We start from the raw sequence: 13,012 nt of genomic DNA on the forward strand, positions 1-13,012 counted from the left end.
TGAGCCTTAACTGGGAGTTAAGAGCTCAGATGGGGGCAAGGCTGAAAATCTCTCCCCTGCTCCCCCCCTCCTCCCTCCCAACAGAGAGGAAACAAAAGGAAAGGGAAGTAGCAAATCCACCCAGCAATGATTTGGAGTCTGCTTGGAAGTAGAGAGGTAAAGAGTTTTCTTTAGACAATATATATATGACAATACCAGGAAAGGTTCACAAGGGCAAGGAGCAAGGATGGATGGGAGGGGCACAAAGAAACAAGAATACAGAACCAGTCTCTCTCTGAAGAGGCAGGGAGGCAGCAGGGAGAAGGATCAGGCAGCTGCAGTAGCTCTCATCCAGGAGAGGCAGGAGCCAAAAGGACAACTAATGACCCCAGTGCCTTCCCTTTTGTACGTAGCTGGGCAGGGAGGGAGGAGTGGAACAGACTCAGTTTCCCGGGGGTAAATGCCCTGCAGGGAGGGCAGAGCACTCACAAACCCTCCCCCCTTTGTTTTCAGAATGGGCCTTAACCCACCACGAAGGGACCTCCAGATATTGAGTTCAACCTCCCTGCCAGAACAGGAGCCCCGAGGGCAGCTCACACAGGAATCCAGGTGGGGCTTGAAAGTCTTCAGAGGACTCCACAACCTCTCTGGGCAGCCTGCTCCAGGCCTCCAGCACCCTCACACCAAAGAAGTTCTCCTTGAAGCCTGTGACTCCAAACAGTATCACAGTATCACAGTCTCACAGTATAACTAAGGTTGGAAGAGACCTCGAGGATCATCGAGTCCAACCTATCAACACAGACCCCATGACTAATCCATGGCACCAAGTGCCACATCCAATCCCCTCTGGAACACCTCCAGGGATGGGGACTCCACCACCTCCCTGGGCAGCACATCCCAATGACGAACGACTCGCTCAGTGAAGAACTTCCTCCTCACCTCAAGTCTAAACCTCCCCTGGCGCAGCTTGAGACTGTGTCCTCTTGTTCTGCTGCTGGTTGCCTGGGAGAAGAGACCAAGCTCTTCCCGGCTACAACTTCTCTTCAGGTAGTTGTAGAGGGCAATGAGGTCTCCCCTGAGCCTCCTCTTCTCCAAGCTAAGCAACCCCAGCTCCCTCAGCCTCTCCTCCCAGGGCTGTGCCCCAGACCCCTCCCCAGCTTTGTTGCCCTTCTCTGGACACCTTCAAGTCTCTCAATGTCCTTCTTAAACTGAGGAGCCCAGAACTGGACACAGGACTCAAGGGGTGGCCTAGCCAATGCAGAGTACAGGGGCACAATGACCTCCCTGTTCCTGCTGGCCACACTATTCCTGATGCAGGCCAGGATGCCATTGGCCCTCTTGGCCACCTGGGCACACTGCTGGCTCATGTTCAGGCAGCTGTCAATCAGCACCCCCAGGTCCCTCTCTGCCTGGCTGCTCTCAGCCACTCTGACCCCAGCCTGTAGCTCTGCATGGGGTTGGTGTGGCCAAAGTGCAGCCCCTGGCACTTGGACTTGTTGAATGCCATCCTGTTGGCCTCTGCCCATCTGTCCAGCCTGGCAAGGTCCCTCTGCAGAGCCCTTCTGCCCTCTAACTGACCAACATCTGCTCCCAGCTTGGTGTCATCTGTACATTTACTGCTGATGCACTCAATGCCCTCATCCAGATCATCAATGAAGATGTTAAAGAGCACAGGGCCCAGCACTGATCCCTGGGGCACACCACTGGTGCCTGGCTGCCAGCTGGCTGTGGCACCATTCACCACCACTCTCTGGGCTCAGCCTCCAGCCAGTTCCTCACCCAGCTCAGAGTGCTGCTGTCCAAGCCAGGGGCTGACAGCTTGGCCAGCAGTTTGCTGTGGGGGATGGTGTCAAAGGCCTTGCTGCAGTCCAGGCAGACCACATCCACAGCCTGCCCCACATCCACCAGACGGGTCACCTGATCATAGAAGGAGCTCAGGTTGGAGAGGCAGGACCTGCCCCTCCTAAATCCATGCTGGCTGGACCTGAGCCCTTGGCCATCCTGCAGGTGTGCAGTTATTGCCCCCAGTTATTGAGCTGAAAGAGGAGAGATTGAGACTGGAGGAAAAAATTCTTTGCAGTGAGGGTGGGGAGAGACTGGCACAGGTTGCCCAAGGAGGCTGTGGCTGCCTCCTCCCTGGAGGTTTTGAAGGCCAGGCTGGATGAGGCCTTGAGCAAGCTGTGCTGGTGGGAGGGGTCCCTGCCCATGGCAGGGGGTTGGAACTGGATGATCTCCAGGGTCCCTTCCAACCCAACCCACTCCACTATCCTGTGACTGTGCTACAGGCTGAAGTCATCTTAAAACCCCTTCAAGAAGCTTCTTATTTGTGTGGTGCTGCCCTTGCAGAAAAGCCTATGATGGAAGCCCCCTCTAGAGGGCCTGCTGCCACCACCACTGAGAGCTCAACACCCAGCACCGCTGCCGCAGCACCAGCAGCTGAGCAAACAGGTCCTGGCCTCTAGCTGCTCACAACACAAGCTCATGAGATCTGCCAGTTGACTCCAGGCTTATGGTACAGCTGTGTCCCAGTGCACCCAATGCACCCCTGAGCTGCAGCCAAAGCAGGGTGAGAGCAGCAGGATAAGAGAGGGGATTCTGCCCCTCTGCTCTGCTCAGACCCCCCCTGCAGCACTGTCTCCAGCTCTGGGGCCCCCAGCACAAGGACCTGGAGCTGCTGGAGAGGGTCCAAGGGAGGCCATGAAGATGATCAGAGGGCTGGAGAAGCTCCTCCATGGGGATAAGCTGGGAGAGTTGAGACTGTTCAGCCTGCAGAAGGCTCCAGGGAGAGCTCAGAGCAGCCTTCCAGTACCTGAAGGGCTCCAGGTGAGCTGGGGAGGGACTTGGGACAAGGGCTGGGAATGCCAGGATGAGGAACAATGAGCTTTGAGCTGGGAGAGAGGAGACAGAGTGGAGAGGAGGAAGAAATTCTTTGCAGTGAGGGTGGGGAGAGACTGGAACAGTCTGCCCAGGGAGCTTGTGGATGCCTCCAGGGAGGAGGTAGGTGTTCAAGGCCAGGTTAGATGAGCAGCCTGGGCTGGCGGGAGGTGTCCCTGCTGCCTGCACAGGGGTTGGAACTGGATAAGCTCTGAGCTCCCTTCCAACCCAAACCCATCTGTGATTCCATGACCTTGTGCAGCCCGTGCTGCTCAGCCAGCTTGCTGAAGTCCCTGGGTACAGGATGGAGCTCAGGCTGTCAGAAGGTTTGATTCCAGCTCACAGACCTGTACCTCCTGGGGCTGAGGTAAATCTGCTGGCTCAGCAAGCAGGCCTGGCTGCTCACACTCCTCAGAGCTCCAGAGGCTGCAAGAAAAATGACAGCCAAGCCCAGGAGCACTGTCAAGGCTGTCAGAGCATGACCAGCTCTTAACTGTGCTTGCAAACCCATCAGAATCAGTGTGCTTCAGTGCAGTGGTGCAGAGCTCCTGTCACTCTGCCAGCAGCTGCTGGCAGCCAGCAGCCCTCAAATGGGAGCAGTTACTGGCCAAAGGAGAAGAGCTCAAGACATCTGAGGGAAACTGCAGCCACCTTTCATCTCCTCCCACCCCTTCCCAAACTTCTCCCACCCTTCCCTCACCCTGGGCTAGTTCTCTCCCTTCTGGCAGCCTTACAAAGAGCAATGTTTAACTTTCAGCTGGTGGGAAGGGGAAGCAAAAGCTGGTCAGTAGTGAAGGGCTCACTGGTTGTGCCCTCCCATAAGTGGAACAGGGAGAGAGATGGAAGGCTGGAGGGTCAGCAAAGGAGTGACACAGAGGAGGAGCCTGTGACACAAAGTCCCATCATAGAAGAGAACCACAGAATGGTTTGGGCTGGAAAAGCCTTCCCAGAGCATCCAGGCCAGCCAGCAACCCAGCCCCACTATGGCCACTAAACCCTGGCCCCCAGTGCCATGGCCTCTCCTTTCTGCACCACCTCCAGGCATGGGGACTCCACCACCTCCCTGGGCAGCCTCTGCCAGGCCCTGACCACTCTTGCAGCAAACAGATTTTTCCTCCTCTCCAACCCAACCCTCCCCTGGCACAGTTTCAGGCCATTGCCTCTCGTTCTGTCATCTGAGACTAGGGAGCAGAGCCCAAGCCCCAGCTGGCTCTAACCTCCCTTCAGGGTGTTGTGGAAAGCAATGAGGCCTCCCCTCAGCCTCCTCTTCTCCAGACTGAACAGCCCCAGGTTCCTCAGCTGGGGAGGGACTTTTGTAGTGAGAGGACAAGGGGCAATGACTTGGAGCAGGAAGAGGAGAGACTGAGACTGGAGATTGGGAAGAAATTGTTTGCAGTGAGGCTGGGGAGACTCTGGCACAGGCTGCCCAGGGAGGCTGTGGATGTCCCCTCCCTGGAGGTGTTCAAAGCCAGGCTGGATGAGGCCTTGAGCAGCCTGGGCTGGTGGGAGGTGTCCCTGCCCATGGCAGGGGCTTGGAGCTGGCTGATCTTTGAGGTCCCTTTCGACCCAACCCATTGTGGGCTGATGTGAATCAGAGGCAGCATTAATCACTCCACTCAGCGCTGGATCGAGCCGAGCACAACCACTTCAGCTTTGCAGCGCAGCAATCGGGATGGGCTGCTGCCCTCTGGCGCCACCGCAGCTCGATGGATTGCTTTAATGAGCTTAAATGCAGTTCGACCTCCTGATGCCTTGCCCTGGGCGCTCTTCACAGCACCAGCTGGCCTCCACCAGCACCAGCCTGGATAATGTTCCAATACCGGTTTGCCACCACCACCAGCAAGGGATTCATCGGCTGCTCCCTGCTGGCTTTTTATGTTCTCCTCTCAGGGAGCTGCAGAGAGCAAGGAGGTCTCCCTCAGCCTCCTCTTCTCCAGGCTCAACACCCCCAGCTCCCTCAGCTGCTCCTCCCCAGCCCTCTTCCCCAGACCCTTCCCCAGCTCTCTTGCCCTTCTCTGGCCCTGCTCCAGCTCCTCAATCTCCTTCCTGCAGTGAGGAGCCCAGAGCTGAACCCAGCACTCAAGCTGTGGCCTCCCCAGTGCCCAGCCCAGAGGCACAATCCCTGCCCTGCTCCTGCTGCCACCCCACTGCTGCTCCAGGCCAGGCTGCTGCTGCCCTTCTTGCCCCCCTGGGCACCCCCTGGCTCCTCTCCAGCTGCTGGCACCCAGCACCCCCAGGGCTTTCTCTGCTGGGCACTTTGCAGCCTCTCTGCCCCCAGCCTGGAGCCTTCCTGGCGTTGCTGGAGGAGACTTGACAGGGTGCTTGGTTGCATGGTTTAGTTGGTTGGGTGGTGCTGGATGATAGGTTGGACACGATGATCTTGAAGGTCTCTTCTATTCTATTCTATTCTATTCTATTCTATTCTATTCTATTCTATTCTATTCTATTCTATTCTATTCTATTCTATTCTATTCTACAAGGCCAAATGTTGAGTCCTGTACATAGAATAGAATAAAATAGAATAGAATAGATTGGAAGAGACCTTCAAGATCATCGTGTCCAACCCATCAACCAATCCAACCCACCTAAACAACTAACCCATGGCACCAAGCACCCCATCAAGTCTCCTCCTAAACACCTCCAATGATGGTGACTCCATCACCTCCCCAGGCAGCACATTCCAATGGGCAATCTCTCTGTGTAGAATTTCTTCCTAACATCCAGCCTAAACCTCCCCTGGCACAGCCTGAGACTGCATCCTCTTGTTCTGGTGCTGGGTGCCTGGGAGCAGAGCCCAACCCCCACCTGGCTTCAACCTCCCTTCAGGGAGTTGGAGAGAGCAAGAAGGTCTCCCCTGAGCCTCCTCTTCTCCAGGCTAAGCAACCCCAGCTCCCTCAGCCTCTCCTCATAGGGTTTGTGTTCCCGACCCTTCACCAACTTCGTTGCCCTTCTCCGGACTCATTCCAGCAAGTCAACCTCCTTCCTAAACTGAGGAGCCCAGAACTGGACACAGGACTCAAGGTGTGGCCTAACCAGTGCAGTGTACAGGGGCAGAATGACCTCCCTGCTCCTGCTGGCCACACTGTTCCTGATGCAGGCCAGGATGCCATTGGCCCTCTTGGCTGCCTGGGCACACTGCAGGCTCATGTTCAGCCTACCATCAACCAGCACCCCCAGGTCCCTCTCTGCCTGGCTGCTCTCAGCCACTCTGCCCCCAGCCTGTAGCTCTGCATGGGGTTGTTGTGGCCAATGTGCAGCCCCTGGCACTTGGATGTGTTCAATCTCCTGCCCTTGGCCTCTGCCCATCTGTCCAGCCTGTCCAGGTCCCTCTGCAGAGCCTCTCTACCCTCCAGCAGATCAACTCCTGCCCCCAGCTTGGTGTCATCTGCACATTTACTGCTGATGGACTCAATGCCCTCATCCAGATCATCAATGAAGATGTTAAAGAGCATGGGGCCCAGCACTGATCCCTGGGGCACACCACTGGTGCCTGGCTGCCAGCTGGCTGTGGCACCATTCACCACCACTCTCTGGGCTCAGCCTCCAGCCAGTTCCTAACCCAGTGCAGTGTGCTCCCATCCAAGCCAGGGGCTGAAAGATTGGCCAGGAGTTTGCTGTGGGGGACGGTGTCAAAGGCCTCAGCCATGGCTCCAGCCTGGCCAGATCCCTCTGCAGAGCCTTCATACCAGGCAGGTCAACTCTGCCACCCAATTTAGTGTCACCTGCAAACTTACTGAGGGTGCCTTGATCTCCTTGTCCAGGCCACTGATAAAGATATTGAAGAGAACTCCTTCCCATCCCCTGCTCTGCCCTGGCACAAGCACTTCTCCTGCTCAGTCACTGCTGCTCTGTGAGCTCTGCTGATCATTAGGAGAGGTACAAACTAAACCAACAAAGCCCAAAGAAGGTAAAAGGCTGGCAAACCAAACCAAAGGCTCTGGTGGGAAACCAGAAGGGCAAACAAATGGTTAATGGCTCCCAAATGGGTGAAGGTGCTACAATGCAGAGCCTTGGGAGGGGACACTGGATGGGCAACATGATCAAAGCTGTAGATCAGGAGCTTTCAGTCCTACATCTTAGCAAAAAGCCAAGGGACACCAATAAAACTGAAGAGAGGCTCCTTCCTTGCCACTTTCACCTGCCCATGGCAGGGGGGTTGGAACTAGATGATCCTTGGGGTCCCTTTCAACCCTGACTGATACTGTGATACCATGACCCCACCACACAGCTTGGTGCCATCTGCAAACCTGCTGTGTGTGCCTCCAACCCACTCTCCATGTGGCTGACAAAGATGTTAATCAGCACTGGTCCCAGTGCTGACCCCTGAGGAACATCACTCATCACTGGTCTCCACTTACACATCAAGACATTGACCACAGCTCTTTGAGTGGTCCATCCAGCCAATCCCTCACCCACTGAGGGCTCCACCCATCAAATCTTTCCAATTTATAGACCAGGCTGCAGTGGGGAACAGTGTCAGGTGCTCTGCACCAGCTGAGGGAGATGACAGAACTGCTCTTGAGTCCTGTGTCCAGTTCTGGGCCCCTCAGATCAGGAAGGAAGTTGACCTGCTGGAAGGTGTCCAGAGAAGGGCAACGAAGTTGGTGAGGGGTTTGGAGCACAGCCCTGTGAGGAGAGGCTGAGGGAGCTGGGGTTGCTTAGCCTGCAGAAGAGGAGGCTCAGGGGAGACCTTCTTGCTCTCTGCAACTCCCTGAAGGGAGGTTGGAGCCAGGTGGGTTGGGCTCTGCTCCCAGGCAGCCAGCCCCAGAAAAAGAGGACACAGTCTCAAGCTGTGCCAGGGGAGGTTTAAGCAGGAGGTTAGGAAGAAATTCTACACAGAGGGAGTGATTGCCCATTGGAATGTGCTGCCTGGGGAGGTGATGGAGTCCCCATCCCTGGAGGTGTTCAGGAGGAGACTTGATGAGGTGCTTGGTGCCATGGTTTAGTTGATCAGATGGTGTTGGGTGATAGGTTGGACTGGATGATCTTGAAGGTCTTTTCCAACCTGGTTTATTCTGGTCTATCCTATCCTATCCTATCCTATCCTATCCTATCCTATCCTATCCTATCCTATCCTATCCTATCCTATCCTATCCTATCCTATCCTATCCTATCCTATCCTATCCTACCCTATCCTCTTAGCCATGATGCCTGCAGCTGCTCATGTTGAACACAGATTTGTTTCCCTCCCTCCTATCTCATCCTCCTCAACAGGAGTAGCTGCAACCATGTTTTCTTTCTCAGCTGTTCAGAGTCTCTTCAGGTCCAGCACAGCAGCTGACAGCATGGAAGGGAACAGCCAGATCCTTAGGAGCAGAACACACAATCAGAGGCTCGACCTTCTCTGCTATCTGAGAGTTGTTTGCCAAGAAGGATTTCCCAGACAATGGCAACGTTTATGGCTCTATCATCAGGACACCACCACTCAGCACAGACCTCCTGAACCTCTTCCACCCACTGCCTGACCAGTTTCACCAGTGTCTGGCTGTACCTCCTCAACAGTTTGGGTGATCCAGTATCACAACAGCAAGTCCAGGAATTTCCTCCCTGAAGAGTTTGGTTCCTACTCTGGGCTACTCTCCACCTGTCCATTCACCAAGCTGCTGGGACACTGAGCACCCCAAACTGCAGTGGGGGCAGGGCCCCAAGCTAAGGTAGCTTGGCCACAGCATAACAAGAGCCCAGCTGACAGGAGCCCCTGGCTGCTGCCTGCCAAGGTTGGCACTGCAGTGAGAAGGAGCAGGCAAGCTGCTTCCTGGAGACAACACAGCTTGGCACAAGGCCACATGTGCTGTCCTGCAGACAGTCACAGCCTCTCCAAGCCATGAGCTACACCAAGGCATGCAGCAACAGCATGAGGGGCAATGGCTTCACACTGGGAGAAGCTGGATTTAGATCACAGAATCACAGAGAATCACAGAAACACCAAGGTTGGAAGAGACCTCAAAGATCATCGACTCCAACCTGTCACCACAGACCTCATGACTAACCCATGGCACCGAGTGCCACATCCAATCCCCTCTTGAACACCTCCAGGGATGGGGACTCCACCACCTCTCTGGGCAGCACATCCCAATGGCTAACAACTCTCTCAGCAAAGAACTTTCTCCTCACCTCCAGCCTAAACTTCCCCTGGTGCAGCTTGTGACTGTGTCCTCTTGTTCTGCTGTGGGTTGCTTGAGAGAAGAGACCACCTCCCTCCTGGCTACAACCTCCCTTCAGGTAGTTGTAGAGAGCAATAAGGTCTCCCCTGAGCCTCCTCTTCTCCAGGCTAAGCAACCCCAGCTCCCTCAGCCTCTCCTCATAGGGCTTGTGCTCCAGACCCCTCCCCAGCCTTGTTGCCCAAGGAGGAAACTCTTCCCCACGAGGCACTGGAACAGGTTCATCAGAGAGCTGTGGAGGCCCCCAAGCCTGGGAGCATTGAAAGCCAGGTTGGATGAAGCCTTGAGCAACCTGGTTTAGTGGGAGGTGTCCCTGGCCACGGCAGGGGGTTGGAACTGGATGATATCTAAGGTCCCTTCCAACCCAAAGCACTCTATGAATCCATCAATCTACCTGTAAGGAGCACAGACAGCAGCGCTTCGTGCACTGCCCTCAGTGAGCTGCTCTCACAGCTGGACCCCTCCAGCACAGGCTCCCACTCCAAGCAAGTCAATCATTCATGCAGTGCAATTAGGTCTGTCTAGTTTTATATCAGAAAGGTTGTGTGCCTGCCTGGCCAAGTGCTAAAGGAGTCAATGGCTAAAGAGAAGCACTGCTTGGACAACCCCCCCCCCCATGAAGTCCCACTCCAGCCACCTGTGTCACAACATTGCAACCCCCACAGCAAGGGCTGCCTGACCAAGCAGACACTTCAGCTCTCCAGCACAGCTCAGATGGAATATAAACAGCTAGTTTTTGTTTTCCTTTCAGATCATGAGTGCAGTTTCTTTACTTGGAGCATTAGCATCCATCCTTCTTCCTCTGAGAGGCAGCCCAACACAAGCAGCTTCTTCAATGGCCTCCCCAGCCTAGCGGGGCAGGGTGTCTTCTAAAGAGCTAGAAGAATGGCAAGGACTAAATCCATGCTCTGCTGCCTGTGATTTGCTAGCCACTAACTCTGCCCAGCTTCAGCACTGAAGGATCTAAATAAATGCCAGGGCAGCATTATCAGATTGCAATAACCTTGGTGTTGGAGATGGGGAGGGACACGTGCAGCGTGGACTGGCTGGCTGTGTTTGCCTGCCTTGGGTTTATGGACAGGGTGATCTGAGTGCAGGAATCGCTTTTGTGAGCAGTCCCAGTGGGAAGGCTGGTCAGGGGAAGAGCACTCTTTCATGATTTAACAGAGAGAAGAAGCCAAGGCACCCAAAGGAAGGAAACAAAGGTCCTGGTGAAAGGGAAGAGCAGAGGTCAGAGGTGCCCAGACAACCTCTTAGAAATATTTACCTGGCAGCATTTAATTATTAACAGCAAAATAAAAAGGAGAAGCAGAAAGCTGCCTTCCCCTGGCAGTCAAACTTCAGCTGCAGGAACACCTGCAATCCTTCAAGGCCCAATGACAGCAAAGGCACTCGGCACAAAGATTCCCAGGAGCTAATTACTGCGTAATGCAATCCCCGGCCGTTCCGCACGTGACAAAGCACAGAGGGATCATGTATTGCTGGCTAGCAAGGAAGAGCTAACACAAAACGCTGCTGGAGTCCTGGGATTCCAGTGCTCAGTGCTGCTCCTGCAAAAATCGCAGAACTGCTGAGCTTGGAAGAGACCTTTGAGACAAGGAAAGTCCAAGAGGTCGCCCAGAGCTCGCTGCCGCTAAGCCGCTGCCACTAAACCACATCCTTCAGCACCACAACTCTGCAGCTTTTAAACACCTTCGGGGATGGGGACTCCACCACCTCCCTGGGCAGCCGATTCCAGTGCCTGAGGACCCTTGCTGGGAAGAAATCGTTCCTAATCGTTAGCCATTGGAATGTGTTGCCCAGGGAGGTGTGGGAGTCACCGTGCCTGGAGGTGTTCAAGAGCGGACTGGACGTAGCACTTGGTGCCGTGGTTTAGTCATGAGGTCTGTGGTGCCAGGTTGGACTTGATGATCTTTGAGGTCTGTTCCAACCTTATTGATTCTATGATCTAAGTCCCTCCCCAGCTTTCTCATAGCCCCCTTCAGATCCTGGAAGGCCACAGTAAGGTTTCCTGGGAGCCTTCTCCTCTCCAGACTCTCTCAGTCTGTCTCCAGAGCAGAGCAGCTCCAGCCCGTTGCTCATCCTCGTGGCCCTTCTCTGGGCACCTTCCACCACCTCCCTGGGCAACCTGTGCCAGTCTCTCACCACCCTCATGGTGAAGAACTTCTTCCTGACATCCAAACTGAATCTACCCCCTTCTAGTTTTGCTCTGCTGAGTTAGAGTCTAACAGCAGAGAGCTTCCAGAGGCAGTGTGTTTGGGGTCTTGGTGATTCTGTAAAGCTCAGTCTGAACTCACCCCCCCCGGCACAACTTGAGGCTATTTCCTCTTGTCCTGTCAATTGTTGAATGTGACAAGAGCCCAACCCCCACCTGGCTCCAACCTCCTTTGAGGGAGCTGTAGAGGGTGATGCCCTAAGCCTCCTGCAACACACTCTAACTGCTAAAGATTGCATGAAGAAGGCAATTCTACCTACAGGGAATTCCCTTTTCTGGTAACACAGAGCCCCCGATGCAATCCATGTCATTTCTGTGCTCTGGGTCCTCCTGGCTGTTCTGACAATCACACTGGGATTCCCTGCGAGCCAGAAAAGCTTGCAGATGCTGCAGCTTCCCGCAGGAATTCAACAGGAGAGATGCAAACCTTTCAGACACCACCGCTCGATGCAGAGCCTCCCACGGCGCCTGCCAGCTGCCATCCTCCCTGCTGCCCCCAGACCCCTCCCGGGGCTGGAGCCAGCCAAAGCATTCGGTGGCCACTCAGTCGCTCTGGTCAAAGCCCAGAGAGGCTGAGGAACGTTTTGGCAAGTTCTGGCGGGTAGCCTAACCCCCGTGTCCAGATACCAGCCCCATCAGCCCAGCAGCACCAGCCACCAAGGACGTGCTGCACGGACACATCCGAGAGCAGCCCCTAGACAAACACAATCAGCTCCCGACACCATTTCAAGGGATAAGACATTTGGAATGGTCAGGAACACGGAGGACACGAGCTGTGGGTTCGGAGCCCTTCAGCTGCCCCTGGAGCAGCTGTGCACGGCGAGTGCCTGGCAGAGGATCCCCCGTAAGGAGAGGACCCACCCAGGCCCCAGCCCCTGGCCGGCTCCGTCCCACGCCCGAGGGCACAGCGCAGCCTCCAGCGGCTCGGTGGTGCCCAGAGACCCCCAGGCCCTTTAACCGCCCCCGGGAGGCTCCGCGCACAGGCACCGCCTAAGAGGCTAAACCCAGAGCCTCCCGGGGCCGGCTGCCAGCGGAGGGGACAGCTCCCGCAGGGGTCACGCATGCCTCCCCTCCCCTCCCCTGGCAGCTCCTCCCCGGACACGTCGGCCCCGCGGCCCAGCGCCGACTCCCAGAGCGCAGCCCCCCAAAGGGGGCCCGGCGAAGGCCGGGCTCGGGGCAGGCCCCCTCCCGCTCCTGCCCGGCTGCTCGTCGGGAAGGCCCCGCCGCCCGGCACCGTATCCCATCCCCAAGCCGGCCCCGCTGCAGGCGTGTGCGCGCCCGCGGCATCCCGCCCTTACCGAAGCCGCCGCCGCTGCCTTGCCTGTCAGGCCGCCTCGGGCGGGACCGGGGCGCGGAGCGGCGCCCGGCGCATGCGCACAGGACAGGCTGCGGGGGCGCGCAGGCGCTGCGCCGCGCGGCGCGGGCACGTGCGCGGAGTCCCGGGGTTGAGGCTCGGCGCGAGCGGCAGCGGGGAGGGGGCGGCGAGGGCTGCCGGCGGGGTGCCGGGGAAGGGCGAGAGATCCCGGCGGGGTCGGCGGGGAAGGGCGAGGGGTCCCGGCGGGGTCGGCGGGGTGCCGGGGAAGGGCGAGGGGTCCCGACGGGGTCGGCGGGGTGCCGGGGAAGGGCGAGGGGTCCCGGCGGGGTCGGCGGGGTGCCGGGGAAGGGCGAGGGCTGCCGGCGGGGTCGGCGGGGTCTCGGGGAAGGGCGAGGGGTCCCGGCGGGGTCGGCGGGGTGCCGGGGAAGGGCGAGAGATCCCGGCAGGGTTGGCGGGGTCCCGGGGAAG

At 56.9% G+C, this 13,012-nt stretch overlaps 1 protein-coding gene across 2 annotated transcripts in view; it reads right to left on the reverse strand.

Moving 5' to 3' along the window:
• The window catches only part of TBC1D24 (TBC1 domain family member 24), a 42,509-nt gene extending 29,922 nt beyond the window's left edge, over positions 1-12,587 (reverse strand). For both annotated transcript variants that reach the window (XM_068147246.1, XM_068147245.1), the window contains exon 1: positions 12,528-12,587. The gene's annotated coding sequence lies outside the window, so the exon portion shown is untranslated. The remainder of the gene's footprint in view (positions 1-12,527) is intronic.
• Positions 12,588-13,012: the final 425 nt, after the last annotated feature.

This window comes from Melanerpes formicivorus, unplaced genomic scaffold (genome assembly GCF_026170545.1).
Source record: "Melanerpes formicivorus ecotype bairdi unplaced genomic scaffold, bMelFor1.0.p_v2 SCAF_14, whole genome shotgun sequence".
NCBI lineage: Eukaryota > Metazoa > Chordata > Aves > Piciformes > Picidae > Melanerpes > Melanerpes formicivorus.